The following is a 16697-nucleotide window of genomic DNA, read 5'->3' on the forward strand; positions in this document are numbered from 1 at the left end:
GCCCAGTTTGGGCAAATTCATGGTGGAGGGAGCCTCTAACCAGCCCAGTTTGGACCAATTAATGGTGGAGGGAGCCTCTAACCAGCCCAGTTTGGACCAATTAATGGTGGAGGGAGCCTCTAACCACCCCAGTTTGGATCAATTCATGGTGGAGGGAGCCTCTAACCAGCCCAGTTTGGACCAATTCATGGTGGAGGGAGCCTCTAAAAAACCCAGTTTGGACCAATTCATGGTGGAGGGAGCCTCTAAACAGCCCAGTTTGGGCAAATTCATGGTGGAGGGAGCCTCTAAACAGCCCAGTTTGGGCAAATTCATGGTGGAGGGAGCCTCTAACCAGCCCAGTTTGGACCAATTAATGGTGGAGGGAGCCTCTAACCAGCCCAGTTTGGACCAATTCATGGTGGAGGGAGCCTCTAAACAGCCCAGTTTTGGCAAATTCATGGTGGAAGGAGCCTCTAACCAGCAGAGTTGTGGGAAAGCAGGGTGGAGGGAGCCTCTAACCAGCAGAGTTGGTGGAAATCAGGGTGGAGGGAGCCTCTAACCAGCAGAGTTGGGGGAAATCATGTTGGAGGGAGCCTAGTATTAGCAGAATTGTGCAACGCTTATGGTGGATGAGTATGAGGATGCGGAGGAATTGGAGAGGTTGAGTACAGACATGGAGTTTCATGTTGGGGTGCTTTACACAGGTGGGCACAAAAATGAAGGCTCTATCCAGTGGTGGTTCATTTTTATCAAAGTGAGCCGGTCGGCACTCTCAGCTGACAGACGGGTGCGCTTGTCAGTGATGATGCCACCGGCTGCACTGAACACCCTCTCAGATAGGACGCTGGCGGCAGGACAGGACAGCACCTCCAAGGCATATAGGGCAAGTTCAAGCCACAGGTCCAACTTCGACACCCAATACGTGTAGGGCGCAGAGGGGTCGGAGAGGACAGGGCTGTGGTCGGAAAGGTATTCCCGCAACATGCGCCTATACTTCTCACGCCTGGTGACACTAGGACCCTCCGTGGCGGCACTTTGGCGAGGGGGTGCCATCAAGGTGTCCCAGACCTTAGACAGTGTGCCCCTCGTTTGTGTGGACCGGTGAGAACTTGGTTGCCTACTGGAGGAACTGCCCTCCCTGCCGCCAACGTCACATGCTGGAAACATCTCCATCATATTCTGCACCAATTGCCTGTGGCAAGCATTGATGCGATTGGCCCTCCCCTCTACCGGAATAAAAGACGAGATGTTGTTTTTATACCGGGGGTCAAGGATAGCAAAGATCCAGTACTGGTTGTCCTCCATGATTTTGACAATACGCTTGTCGGTTGTAAAGCACCCCAACATGAACTCAGCCATGTCTGCCACAGTGTTAGTTGGCATGACTCCTCTGGCCCCACCGGAAAGTTCAATCTCCATTTCCTCCTCATCCTCCATGTCTACCCATCCGCGCTGCAACAATGGGACGATTCGAAGTTGCCCGGAAGCCTCCTGTATCACCATCACATCATCGGACAACTCTTCTTCCTCCTCCTCCTCCTCCTCCTCCTCCATTAAACGCAGTGAAGCGGACAGATGTGTGGACCTACTCTCCAGCTGTGACGGATCGGATGCTATCCCTAACTCCTCTGTGTGATCTGAGTTATCCCTGATGTCAATCAGGGATTCTCTCAGAACACACAAGAGCGGGATTGTAAGGCTCACCATCGCATCCTCAGAGCTCACCCTCCTTGTGGACTCCTCAAAGACCCGTAGGATGTCACAAAGGTCTCTCATCCATGGCCACTCATGGATGTGAAACTGAGGCAGCTGACTTTGTGGCACCCTAGGGTTTTGTAGCTGGTATTCCATCAAAGGTCTCTGCTGCTCAACCACTCTATTCAACATCTGAAACGTTGAGTTCCAGCGTGTGGGGACGTCGCACAAAAGCCGGTGTTGTGGCACATGCAGGCGTTGCTGGAGAGATTTTAAGCTAGCAGCGGCTACTGTCGACTTGCGAAAGTGGGCGCACATGCGCCGCACTTTCACCAGTAGCTCTGGAACATTGGGGTAGCTCTTTAGGAAACGTTGCACCACTAGGTTGAAGACGTGGGCCAGGCATGGAACATGTTGGAGTCCGGCAAGCTCCAGAGCTGCTACCAGGTTCTGGCCGTTATCACAAACGACCATGCCTGGGCCCAGGTGCAGCGGCTCAAACCATATTGCCGTCTCATCGAGGAGGGCATCCCTCACCTCGGAGGCAGTGTGCTGTCTGTCCCCCAAGCTGATCAGCTTCAGCACAGCCTGCTGACGTCTACCAACGCCAGTGCTGCAACGTTTCCAACTCGTAGCTGGGGTCAATCTAACAGCGGAGGAGGAGGCGGTGGCGGAGGAGGAGGCGGTGGCGGAGGAGGAGGCGGTAGAGGAGGAGGAGGAGGGGGGTGTTCTTCTCGTGTCCCTGCCAGGAATGTTAGGCGGGGAGACGAGGTACACCGGGCCAGTTTGGGAAGCAGTCCCAGCCTCAACTACATTCACCCAGTGTGCCGTCAGTGAAATGTAGCGTCCCTGTCCGCATGCACTTGTCCACGCGTCGGTGGTCAAGTGGACCTTTGTGCAAAGCGCGGAACTAAGGGCCCGCCTGATGTTGAGTGACACGTGCTGGTGCAAGGCGGGGACGGCACACCGGGAGAAGTAGTGACGGCTAGGGACGGCATAGCGAGGTGCCGCAGTTGCCATCAGGTCCAGGAAGGCGGGAGTTTCAACAAGCCGGAACGCCAACATCTCCTGGGCCAGCAGTTTAGCGATGTTGGCGTTCAAGGCTTGCGCGTGTGGGTGGTTAGCAGTGTATTTCTGCCGCCGCTCCAATGTCTGAGAGATGGTGGGTTGTTGTAAAGAAACGCCTGATGGTGCCTTTGATGGTGCAGGAGAAGGAGATAAGACAGGACCAGGGGAGGATGAGGTAGAAGTCAACAAAGTGGCGGAGGCAGATGAAGTGGTGTCCTGGCTCGTCCTCTGGAGTGCATCGCCAGCACAGTCAGCAGTGGCAGTGGCAGAGGCAGAGGCAGTGGCAGAGACAGTGGCAGTGGCGTGAACGGCAGGCGGCCTTTGTCCTGCCGTTGCTGCCTGCCACTGATTCCAGTGCTTGGATTCCAAATGACGGCGCATTGAAGTGGTGGACAGGTTGCTCTTCTCAGAGCCCCTAATCAATTTCGAGAGGCAAATTGTGCAGACAACACTATATCTGTCCTCGGCGCATTCCTTGAAAAAACTCCACACCTTCGAGAAACGTGCCCTCGAGGTGGGAGTTTTTCGGGGCTGGGTACGAACTGGAACATCTTGGGAGATTCCGGGTGTGGCCTGGCTTCGCCTAAGCTGCTGACCTCTGCCTCTGCCTCTAGCTACCCTTTTTGGTGCTGCACCTGCCTCAACATCCACACTACTTTCCCCGCTTGACATCCCCCCTGTCCAGGTCGGGTCAGTGTCCTCATCATCCACCACTTCCTCTTCCAACTCCTGTCTCATCTCCTCCTCCCGCACAATGCGCCGGTCAACTGGATGCCCTGACGGCAACTGCGTCACATCATCGTCGATGAGGGTGGGTTGCTGGTCATCCACCACCAAATCGAACGGAGATGGAGGAGACTCTAGTGTTTGAGCATCTGGACACAGATGCTCCTCTGTTAGGTTCGTGGAATCGTGACGTGGAGAGGCAGGTTGAGGGACAATGAAAGGAGCGGAGAACAGCTCTGGGGAGCAGGGACAGTTTGGGTTATTGTTCTGTAAAGCTTCGGAATTTTGGGAGGAAGGAAGACAAGACTGTTGGGTAATAGGAGGAGAGGAGGCAGAGTCTGACTGGCTGCTGGACAATGTGCTGTAAGCGTTCTCTGACAGCCATTGCAAGACCTGTTCCTGGTTCTCGGGCCTACTAAGGTTTGTACCCTGCAGTTTAGTTAATGTGGCAAGCAACCCTGGCACTGTGGAGTGGCGCAATGCTTGCTGCCCCACAGGAGTAGGCACGGGACGCCCTGTGGCTTCACTGCTACCTTGCTCCCCAGAACCATTCCCCCGACCTCGCCCACGGCCTCGTCCACGTCCCTTTCCGGGAGCCTTGCGCATTTTGAATTCCTAGTTAGAAATTGGCACTGTATACCAGTAGTAAAAATTGTGGGTGCACGTAACCCCAATATATTCTTTGAATTACCAGTCAGAAACTGGCACTATATGGCAGTAGCAAGAAATGAGGGTATTTATAACCCCAATATATTCTTTGAATTCCCAGTCAGACAATGGCACTGTATACCAGTAGTAAAAATTGTGGGTGCACGTAACCCCAATATATTCTTTGAATTCCCAGTCAGAAACTGGCACTATATGGCAGTAGCAAGAAATGAGGGCATTTGTATTCCCAATATACTCTTTAAATTCCCAGTCAGACAATGGCACTGTATACCAGTAGTAAAAATTGTGGGTGCACGTAACCCCAATATATTCTTTGAATTCCCAGTCAGAAACTGGCACTATATGGCAGTAGCAAGAAATGAGGGTATTTGTATTCCCAATATACTCTTTGAATTCCCAGTCAGACAATGGCACTGTATACCAGTAGTAAAAATTGTGGGTGCACGTAACCCCAATATATTCTTTGAATTCCCAGTCAGAAACTGGCACTATATGGCAGTAGCAAGAAATGAGGGTATTTATATTCCCAATATACTCTTTGAATTCCCAGTCAGACAATGGCACTGTATACCAGTAGTAAAAATTGTGGGTGCACGTAACCCCAATATATTCTTTGAATTACCAGTCAGAAACTGGCACTATATGGCAGTAGCAAGAAATGAGGGTATTTATAACCCCAATATATTCTTTGAATTCCCAGTCAGACAATGGCACTGTATACCAGTAGTAAAAATTGTGGGTGCACGTAACCCCAATATATTCTTTGAATTCCCAGTCAGAAACTGGCACTATATGGCAGTAGCAAGAAATGAGGGTATTTGTATTCCCAATATACTCTTTGAATTCCCAGTCAGACAATGGCACTGTATACCAGTAGTAAAAATTGTGGGTGCACGTAACCCCAATATATTCTTTGAATTACCAGTCAGAAACTGGCACTATATGGCAGTAGCAAGAAATGAGGGTATTTATAACCCCAATATATTCTTTGAATTCCCAGTCAGACAATGGCACTGTATACCAGTAGTAAAAATTGTGGGTGCACGTAACCCCAATATATTCTTTGAATTCCCAGTCAGAAACTGGCACTATATGGCAGTAGCAAGAAATGAGGGTATTTGTATTCCCAATATACTCTTTGAATTCCCAGTCAGACAATGGCACTGTATACCAGTAGTAAAAATTGTGGGTGCACGTAACCCCAATATATTCTTTGAATTACCAGTCAGAAACTGGCACTATATGGCAGTAGCAAGAAATGAGGGTATTTATAACCCCAATATATTCTTTGAATTCCCAGTCAGACAATGGCACTGTATACCAGTAGTAAAAATTGTGGGTGCACGTAACCCCAATATATTCTTTGAATTCCCAGTCAGAAACTGGCACTATATGGCAGTAGCAAGAAATGAGGGTATTTGTATTCCCAATATACTCTTTGAATTCCCAGTCAGACAATGGCACTGTATACCAGTAGTAAAAATTGTGGGTGCACGTAACCCCAATATATTCTTTGAATTACCAGTCAGAAACTGGCACTATATGGCAGTAGCAAGAAATGAGGGTATTTATAACCCCAATATATTCTTTGAATTCCCAGTCAGACAATGGCACTGTATACCAGTAGTAAAAATTGTGGGTGCACGTAACCCCAATATATTCTTTGAATTCCCAGTCAGAAACTGGCACTATATGGCAGTAGCAAGAAATGAGGGTATTTGTATTCCCAATATACTCTTTGAATTCCCAGTCAGACAATGGCACTGTATACCAGTAGTAAAAATTGTGGGTGCACGTAACCCCAATATATTCTTTGAATTACCAGTCAGAAACTGGCACTATATGGCAGTAGCAAGAAATGAGGGTATTTATAACCCCAATATATTCTTTGAATTCCCAGTCAGACAATGGCACTGTATACCAGTAGTAAAAATTGTGGGTGCACGTAACCCCAATATATTCTTTGAATTCCCAGTCAGAATCTGGCACTATATGGCAGTAGCAAGAAATGAGGGTATTTGTATTCCCAATATACTCTTTGAATTCCCAGTCAGACAATGGCACTGTATACCAGTAGTAAAAATTGTGGGTGCACGTAACCCCAATATATTCTTTGAATTACCAGTCAGAAACTGGCACTATATGGCAGTAGCAAGAAATGAGGGTATTTATAACCCCAATATATTCTTTGAATTCCCAGTCAGACAATGGCACTGTATACCAGTAGTAAAAATTGTGGGTGCACGTAACCCCAATATATTCTTTGAATTACCAGTCAGAAACTGGCACTATATGGCAGTAGCAAGAAATGAGGGTATTTATAACCCCAATATATTCTTTGAATTCCCAGTCAGACAATGGCACTGTATACCAGTAGTAAAAATTGTGGGTGCACGTAACCACAATATATTCTTTGAATTACCAGTCAGAAACTGGCACTATATGGCAGTAGCAAGAAATGAGGGTATTTGTATTCCCAATATACTCTTTGAATTCCCAGTCAGACAATGGCACTGTATACCAGTAGTAAAAATTGTGGGTGCACGTAACCCCAATATATTCTTTGAATTACCAGTCAGAAACTGGCACTATATGGCAGTAGCAAGAAATGAGGGTATTTATAACCCCAATATATTCTTTGAATTCCCAGTCAGACAATGGCACTGTATACCAGTAGTAAAAATTGTGGGTGCACGTAACCCCAATATATTCTTTGAATTACCAGTCAGAAACTGGCACTATATGGCAGTAGCAAGAAATGAGGGTATTTGTATTCCCAATATACTCTTTGAATTCCCAGTCAGACAATGGCACTGTATACCAGTAGTAAAAATTGTGGGTGCACGTAACCCCAATATATTCTTTGAATTACCAGTCAGAAACTGGCACTATATGGCAGTAGCAAGAAATGAGGGTATTTATAACCCCAATATATTCTTTGAATTCCCAGTCAGACAATGGCACTGTATACCAGTAGTAAAAATTGTGGGTGCACGTAACCCCAATATATTCTTTGAATTCCCAGTCAGACACTGGCACTATATGGCAGTAGCAAGAAATGAGGGTATTTGTATTCCCAATATATTCTTTGAATTCCCAGTCAGACAATGGCACTGTATACCAGTAGTAAAAATTGTGGGTGCACGTAACCCCAATATATTCTTTGAATTCCCAGTCAGACACTGGCACTATATGGCAGTAGCAAGAAATGAGGGTATTTGTATTCCCAATATATTCTTTGAATTCCCAGTCAGACAATGGCACTGTATACCAGTAGTAAAAATTGTGGGTGCACGTAACCCCAATATATTCTTTGAATTACCAGTCAGAAACTGGCACTATATGGCAGTAGCAAGAAATGAGGGTATTTGTATTCCCAATATATTCTTTGAATTCCCAGTCAGACAATGGCACTGTATACCAGTAGTAAAAATTGTGGGTGCACGTAACCCCAATATATTCTTTGAATTCCCAGTCAGACACTGGCACTATATGGCAGTAGCAAGAAATGAGGGTATTTGTATTCCCAATATATTCTTTGAATTCCCAGTCAGACAATGGCACTGTATACCAGTAGTAAAAATTGTGGGTGTATATAGCCCCAATTCTATTGCTAGGGGACTTGCAGGGTATTTCTGGGGTGAAGGTGGGGGGGCACACCGTTGGAACGGGTATCGGGGTATATATCGGGTATACGGGAATACACTGACAGTGTATTCCATTCAGGATCCTGGGAAAGCTGGGTTGCGGCGATTGAGCCCGTCAGTGCCACGTTACACTGACAAGCTTCTCCCTGGAATTTAGCTCTTATAAGAGCTGTTGGTTGTCTTCTCCTTCCTATCCTAGCCTGTCCCTGCCTACCCAGAATCTAAGCCCTAGCTAGCTGGACGGAAACCTCCGTCCTCGGTGAATTGCAAGCTCAGAATGACGCGAACCTGGGCGGCGCTGTTCTTTTAAATTAGAGGTCACATGTATTCGGCAGCCAATGGGTTTTGCCTACTTTTTTCAACGTCACCGGTGTCGTAGTTCCTGTCCCACCTACCCTGCGCTGTTATTGGAGCAAAAAAGGCGCCAGGGAAGGTGGGAGGGGAATCGAGTAATGGCGCACTTTACCACGCGGTGTTCGATTCGATTCGAACATGCCGAACAGCCTAATATCCGATCGAACATGAGTTCGATAGAACACTGTTCGCTCATCTCTAGTAATTATAGTAGTGCTTTGCTGCCATCTAGAGGCCAGGTCATTTATATATCTTTAGTGAATAAGGCAGACTTTGTCATGACTGGTTTGTGCTTTGTTAAGTATAGAAGGGGTGTTAGGTGCTTTTGAACTTCTCAATGTGTGTTCTTGTGAGGGAAGGTTTCATAAATCCTGGAATCAGTAAGTAGAGGGTAGTTGGTGCATGAATGCGATGCAAATCACGAGGGAGATTGGGCAAACAAAGCGCAAGGTGCATATTTATTATCTATAGAAGTACAACACTTATGTTGCACGGCATTTGCGACATATTTATGAACAGTGTGCACCAGAAAGAACAAAAAAATACAACACTTTGGAAAAATGTGCACCGGAATGGGTTCGGTTCAGAAGTGTATAACGTCACGTCTGAAACTCCACGTTGCGAAAACCTCACATTTTGCAGTACCGGCAAAGTGGATGGGATTCTGGCTAATCTTACAGAGGTAAGTACACAGAGGAAATCTCTGCAAAGATGCAATGGAAACACTGCGGGAAAAAACGTGATGCGTTTTGAGTGCAGTTTATTTCGTGGGGCTTTTTTGCTGTGCTTTGCTGGGGCCTTAGTCTACAACACATTTATGAAATAGAAAAGAACGAATATGGCGCAGATTTTCTTGTGCAAAGTAGACCAAGTTGAAAATGGGGTAAAGAATTTGCGATAATTGACTATGTGCCCCAATTTACTTTGTGCTCCGATATGTCTAAAACTATGAACGGCTTTCGTAGTTTAAGACACAGATCGACATTATTGTTAAATGTGCCCCATTATCTTTCCTGGCCAAAACCCAGTGAAGTGGTTATATACACTTCAGAAAAAAATGGAAACTAGGGGGGACATTAAACTGGGGCAGCTGGAGGGGGACATTAAACATGTTACTTCACTATCACAAGGAGAAAAACAGGCCCAATTTCACCGAACAGAACAACTATTATGCTTCAAAAGCTCAATGAAAAAATATATGGAGATACAGAATTGGAAATTCTATAGTGTGGTGCACGTAACTTTGTTATCAGAATTATAGGGGGGAGTCTTGTTTGACGAAGAAAAAACAGGTACAGTTTTACTGAAGAAATGAACAACTGGTCTGGCCACCCAAAGCCAAAAACAGCAGATATAGGTGTAGCTTAAAATATCCTCCAAGTTCCCCTAATCGGACAAAACTTTTTGCAAACAATGGTCTAAAGCATGGGAGGGCAATTAATTTTCTCATGGGGCCGCATGAGAAATTGTAACGGTTCTAGAGGGCTATGCGTGCCGCAGCAAATTTAGCTCCACCCACTTCTATGCTGACTCCGCCCATTCTCAATCATCTTTCCATGTGCCCCCACACAGTATAATCCTCCTACAGTCACCCTAACATTATACACCCCCACATTTTAATGTTCCCCTCCAAATGTCCCGCAGTATTAAGTCCCTCTCCTGGTGCCCTAGTGTAAACTAGCAGAAACTAGAGGGGACATTAAACTGGGGGCAACTACAGGCAGACATGTCCCCCTCCAGCTACCCCCCATGGTTTAATATCCTCCTCCAGCTGCCCTAGTTTAATGTCCTCCCTACATCTGCCCCCCCCCCCCCTAGTTCCCCCTCTTGCTCACACATGCTTTCTCTTCTCTGTTTATCATCCAGCAGCCTCCATTGCCGGCAGCTTGCAGAAAGCACACAGTCTTGTGTGGCTCCGCCCACTAACGAGTCATATCCTATCCTGGTGATAGGCTGTGATGACATCATCTCAGGTCCAAAAACAAACTGCCACAAGCTATTGCGGGCCGGGCAGAAGCAGTCAGAGGGCCGGACGTGGCGCGGGTCGCACATTGCCCAGGTCTGCTCTAAAGCGTCTGCATGAAGCTGGAAAAATTTACAAACTATTAGCATTAAAAGTGATGTCATACCAGACACAAAGTCCTGAAACAAATGCGGATATAAACTTCTGTTTGCTTTTTAAAGACATTTCTAAGAATAATTTGCAGTTTATTGGCGTCCCAGACTTCATTCTTAAGAAATTTCTTGATTTCCATTCCAATATCAACTGAACCCAGTTTTTCATCTGTTATAACCTTTTTTAGGAAAAATAAATGTGAGAAATTAGAGAATTACTGAATCAATGGAATTCAAGGGAGAAGATTTTCAGTAGAAAAATAAGAAAAAATGTTGAAAGAGAGTCTCTCAAATCCAAAATGCCTCTCAAACTAACAATGGTGCTAGGTAGAGGCCTTTCATAGGAACAAAAACATGAATGAAAACTGATGGAGCAATGCAGAAGGAATCATCTTTTTATGAATTTGCAAATCAGCCTACAAGTACTCAGGAAAGGCGGGGGGGGGGGGGGGGGGGTTGTACCTACTTTATCAGATTTGCCTACAGACAGCTTTAGGCCAGGGCTCCGTGTGCTTTTTTTGCTGCAACCTGCTACATGGGGCCTTAGGGTAAGTTCACATGGGGTTTTTTGGTCCGGAATCTGAGGCAGAGGCTGCCTTAGGTTCTGGACCAAAAAACGGGTACCCGCGACTGAATGCCAGTGCACTGCACCGGCATCCAGTCCCGCACTCCGCTCTGGATTAGGCCCAATGAATGGGCCTAGTCCGGACGAGGGAGTCGCTTCTTTTTCCCGTGAGCCAGAGGAAACGGCTCCCGGAAAAAAGAACTGACCGGCTCCCATTGAAATCAATGGGAACCGTCTTTTTGGTCAGGATTTTGAGGCGGATACAGCCTCAAAATCCTAACCAAAAAGCCTTGTGTGAATTCAGCCTCAGCCTTAAAATCTGGCAACTTGGGCATGCCAGGTGGTGGGTGACAGAAGGATACTGTCTGTGGTGACCTCCATGCGGGGGAACAAATCCCACCCCATGTATGGGACCCTGATGGGACTTGGCAGCACTGTAAGCGACCGTCTGCTTCACCCCAAGTGTGAGAAGGAGCGCTATCGCAGGTCCTTCCTTCCAACCGCGACCAGGCTGTATAATCTACATCAGACCAAACGAAGAGCTCTCCGCACAGAGAACTAATGATTATGAGGATGACCATGAGGTCTTCCTCTTTCTCTTCTGTTTTTCCTTAGCTGCCATGGACTCCTAGTATATCTTCTCTTCTCAGCTTATCTGTGTCTACGTCTGTAACATATTACTCTGTATTATCCTGTATCTGTATTACTATGCTGCTGTAACACGCTGATATTTCCCCAAGGTGGGACTATTAAAGGATTATCTTATCTTATCTTATCTTATGCCCCACTGCATCTGCAGGCTAGTTTGCATATAGATAAGGCTGGGTTCACACCTGCGCCTGCATTCCATTCGGGGTTTCCATTCCCTGAACTTGTTTAAAAAATGCAGTGAAACCACATTTTTCAGGTGGAAACTGGATATCCGCAGGTTTCCATGGGTAACCACTATTCACCAAGCGGATCCGATGAACGGAAGCCCAGAGGCATTATATCTGGATTGGCCTTTATGCTGCATAATTATTGACTTGGGATCCATTGTGATCCTGACATTGCAAGTTACATTTCTCGGGTTATCAATCTATAGTGATTGTGACTTGACTTGATTGTGGCCGTTCCTGAAGAAGATGGAGGCGGCGCTGGAGAGTTCTCTCGCAACATTAGGGACGCCCCCAGTGCTGTTTGAGCGCTGGGGCACACCCACAGTGCTGCGAGAGAACTAATTTGCATACCGAAGAAAACTGGGATTTCAACTGAACGGCGGAGCAGAAAAGACATCTAAAGGTAGGAGAAGAATAGCCTTTCTTAAGGCTATTCCTACGTGTTATCGAGAAAAAAAAGCATTTTAATGGTATAATCCCTTTAAAGGAGCTGTATTAAAAATGAGACAGTGCTACTAAATTTGTCAACATAACAAAAGTAGTGACACCAGATTTCTCCCCTGCCACTTCCAACACTGCAGTCTGGACCTCCATTTCAGGTAACAGTTCAGACAGAAAACAATTTAAGATTGAACATTTTTCAACATACCATACTTGTGTGGATATTTTCCAAAATCCAATTCAAGAATTTTACAAACATGTTCTCAATGATCTTTATCTGCAGTATACAATAAGAACAAACTCTTAAGCTAAGTTATTCTTAGACATCTGAAATAAAACAGATAAATTCGCAACTTTCCACGGACAAGCCAAAATGTTCAATTTTTATCATATATTTTTTCATCTAAAACCTATTAATATAACAATATTAAGAATTCCCAAATTAAAGGGATTTCCCAGGACTTTTGGAAAATACCGTATTTTCTGGCGCATAAGACGACTGGGCGTATAAGACGACCCACAACTTTTCCAGTTAAACTATAGAGTTTGGGATGTACTTGCCGTATAAGACTACCCCTCTACTGTGGGGTACCACTTCTTAATGCACACTTATCACCTTAGTGCTTTTTTATTTGCTTTCAGTTCCGAATCATCTTTTCTATAAAGGAGGGTTCACACTACCGCAACTGTCCGCCCTGGAGAAACTGGACAGGCAATGCCTTGCTGGCGTCTGCTTTACAACCCATTCATTTGAATTAGTAGCAGAAAACACTATATTAGCCTTTATATACGGTGTCCTGTCAATCATACAGTAGAACAGGCTACCCAGCAAGACCCTGCAGATATTTCATCTGTTCACGTACCCTTTATGTATACCTAAATACCTTATGTAGGACATAGGACTTTATTTTTACTATTATTATAGTAATGTTTAATGATTTCGGTTAATGATGATATCTTACCACGTTTACTTGGGTAATATCTATTTTGAAATATTCTTTAAATATTAATTTCCATTGAACTTTATTGTGTTTCTTGAAGTTAATAAGAATAGTGTTAAGATGCTCTATTACAACGTCTAGATCACAAGGTTTATCTTCCAGAAAGTTGAAGATTTCAGCATACGTTTGTCTTGGTAAGATCACTTCAGCATCATAGTTGTTCTCATCAACCTTTAGAAAAACAAGAATAGGTTTCTTTTGTAATAGAAAATGGCAGCAACATCAAAGAACATACTGTATATATGATGATGATGGTGATTATTATTATTATTTTGCTATTTACTTAAATATTTTCTTAGTTTATGTTTACTGTAATCTTTATAAGTAATATACTAGCATATACTCATTAGAAGTTCTGCTTTGGCTTCTCACTTTGGAAACCATATTATATGGATCTAAACCTTCTTCCACAGTTTTCTCCTCCCATTCAGAAAATGTCAGGAGATAGAGCTATGTGACATAGGTAGCCCACCCAAGAGTAAACTCCATTGTAAAGCTCTGTACATGTGCTAGTAGTCTGAATATCCAGGACCCGTGCAATTGAAATGAACAAATTTAATCATCTTACTATCAAACTTCATCTGCACTTGTGTAGGTCCTAGACATGCAGAAAAAATACCTTAAGCAGTGTGTTGGAATTGAAGTTACTAATGGTTGCATTGGATGACATGACCCCCCATGTACAGCCCTTTTCTGGAAAGAAGCCACTTGCTATTGGAGAAGGCTTTGCTTAACCAAGGGGCATGTCTTTGTAAGGTGAGCTAACTACCTTTATAACAGCATATAAATGGTTTAGAAGTGATTCCAGTAGTAGTAGAATCCATGAATGGGTTTGAAAAATGACTGCAGGTTTCCGTCTTCTGTCCAGTGTCAGGCAGGAAACGAAAACCTGCAAAACGGCGACCCGGGGCGCAGATGTGAACGAGCCCTTATATTTACCATGGTTTTTAATACATACCAGTCTCTGGAGAAATTCTTTCAACAGTTCATGAATTTCTTTTTCCTTTACGATTGAAAAGAATAAGAGACAATGTTACATCTTTAAAGTTTCTTCATATGCTTGTTGCATGAAATACTTGAGGTATTGTCTCTTGGGGACAACCTTTTTTAAGTAGAAGAAGACCTATGCTAGGGTCACACTAGTATTCGGTTTTCTTTCCTTCGGGTTTACATAAGTTTGTGCCAGTTTTGTACTGAAACCGGTGAAAAGAAAAGTCCTTCTTTCATGACTTTTCTTTCCGACACTTTCAGGCGGATTCAGTGGCGGAGTCTCTTACATAGAATCCACCTCTAGTGCGAGTCCAGCCTTAGGCTACTTTCACAAAGGACTGAAACACTGACGGAATGACTGGTGCAGACGGAACCCCCTTTCTTCACGCACAACTTTTTCTTCTGTTAGAAAGTAAACAAACAAAATAGAAGAAAGTTTCCCTCTTGTTTTTTACATTACAGTCAATGGAGAATGATACAGTCAGTCCGAATCAGTCATTCTGTTGGTGTTTCAGTCTGCTGTGCTTATCCTATAACGGATTAGAACTAGAGATGAGCGAACAGTGTTCTATCGAACACATGTTCGATCGGATATCAGGGTGTTCGCCATGTTCGAATCGAATCGAACACCACGTGGTAAAGTGCGCCAAAATTCGATTCCCCTCCCACCTTCCCTGGCGCCTTTTTTGCACCAATAACAGCGCAGGGGAGGTGGGACAGGAACTACGACACTGGGGGCATTGAAAAAAATTGGAAAAAGTCATTGGCTGCCGAAATCAGGTGACCTCCATTTTAGACGAATAGTGGATTTCAAATCCGGGTCATATGAGAATGTGAACTTTGTGACTATGAGACAGGGATAGCTGTACAGGCAGGGATAGCTAGGGATAACCTTTATTTAGGGGGGAATGTTATTAAAAATAACTTTTTGGGGCTCTATCGGGTGTGTAATTGTGATTTTTGTGAGATAAACTTTTTCCCATAGGGATGCATTGGCCAGCGCTGATTGGCCGAATTCCGTACTCTGGCCAATCAGTGCTGGCCAATGCATTCTATTAGCTTGATGAAGCAGAGTGTGCACAAGGGTTCAAGCGCACCCTCGGCTCTGATGTAGCAGAGCCGAGGCTGCACAAGGGTTCAAGCGCACCCTCGGCTCTGATGTAGGAGAGCCGAGGGTGCACTTGAACCCTTGTGCACCCTCAGCTCTGCTACATCAGAGCCAAGGGTGCGCTTGAACCCTTGTGCACACTCTGCTTCATCAAGCTAATAGAATGCATTGGCCAGCGCTGATTGGCCAATGTATTCTATTAGCCTGATGAAGTAGAGCTGAATGTGTGTGCTAAGCACACACATTCAGCTCTACTTCATCGGGCTAATAGAATGCATTGGCCAGCGCTGATTGGCCAGAGTACGGAACTCGACCAATCAGCGCTGGCTCTGCTGGAGGAGGCGGAGTCTAAGATCGCTCCACACCAGTCTCCATTCAGGTCCGACCTTAGACTCCGCCTCCTCCGGCAGAGCCAGCGCTGATTGGCCGAAGGCTGGCCAATGCATTCCTATGCGAATGCAGAGACTTAGCAGTGCTGAGTCAGTTTTGCTCAACTACACATCTGATGCACACTCGGCACTGCTACATCAGATGTAGCAATCTGATGTAGCAGAGCCGAGGGTGCACTAGAACCCCTGTGCAAACTCAGTTCACGCTAATAGAATGCATTGGCCAGCGCTGATTGGCCAATGCATTCTATTAGCCCGATGAAGTAGAGCTGAATGTGTGTGCTAAGCACACACATTCAGCACTGCTTCATCACGCCAATACAATGCATTAGCCAGTGCTGATTGGCCAGAGTACGGAATTCGGCCAATCAGCGCTGGCTCTGCTGGAGGAGGCGGAGTCTAAGATCGCTCCACACCAGTCTCCATTCAGGTCCGACCTTAGACTCCGCCTCCTCCAGCAGAGCCAGCGCTGATTGGCCGAATTCCGTACTCTGGCCAATCAGCAGTGGCTAATGCATTGTATTGGCTTGATGAAGCAGTGCTGAATGTGTGTGCTTAGCACACACATTCAGCTCTACTTCATCGGGCTAATAGAATGCATTGGCCAGCGCTGATTGGCCGAATTCCGTACTCTGGCCAATCAGCACTGGCTAATGCATTGTATTGGCTTGATGAAGCAGTGCTGAATGTGTGTGCTTAGCACACACATTCAGCTCTACTTCATCGGGCTAATAGAATGCATTGGCCAATCAGCGCTGGCCAATGCATTCTATTAGCGTGAACTGAGTTTGCACAGGGGTTCTAGTGCACCCTCGGCTCTGCTACATCAGATTGCTACATCTGATGTAGCAGTGCCGAGTGTGCATCAGATGTGTAGTTGAGCAAAACTGACTCAGCACTGCTAAGTCTGCATTCGCATAGGAATGCATTGGCCAGCCTTCGGCCAATCAGCGCTGGCTCTGCCGGAGGAGGCGGAGTCTAAGGTCGGACCTGAATGGAGACTGGTGTGGAGCGATCTTAGACTCCGCCTCCTCCAGCAGAGCCAGCGCTGATTGGCCGAATTCCGTAC

This window comes from Leptodactylus fuscus, chromosome 9, assembly GCF_031893055.1.
Source record: "Leptodactylus fuscus isolate aLepFus1 chromosome 9, aLepFus1.hap2, whole genome shotgun sequence".
In the NCBI taxonomy this organism is placed as follows: domain Eukaryota; kingdom Metazoa; phylum Chordata; class Amphibia; order Anura; family Leptodactylidae; genus Leptodactylus; species Leptodactylus fuscus.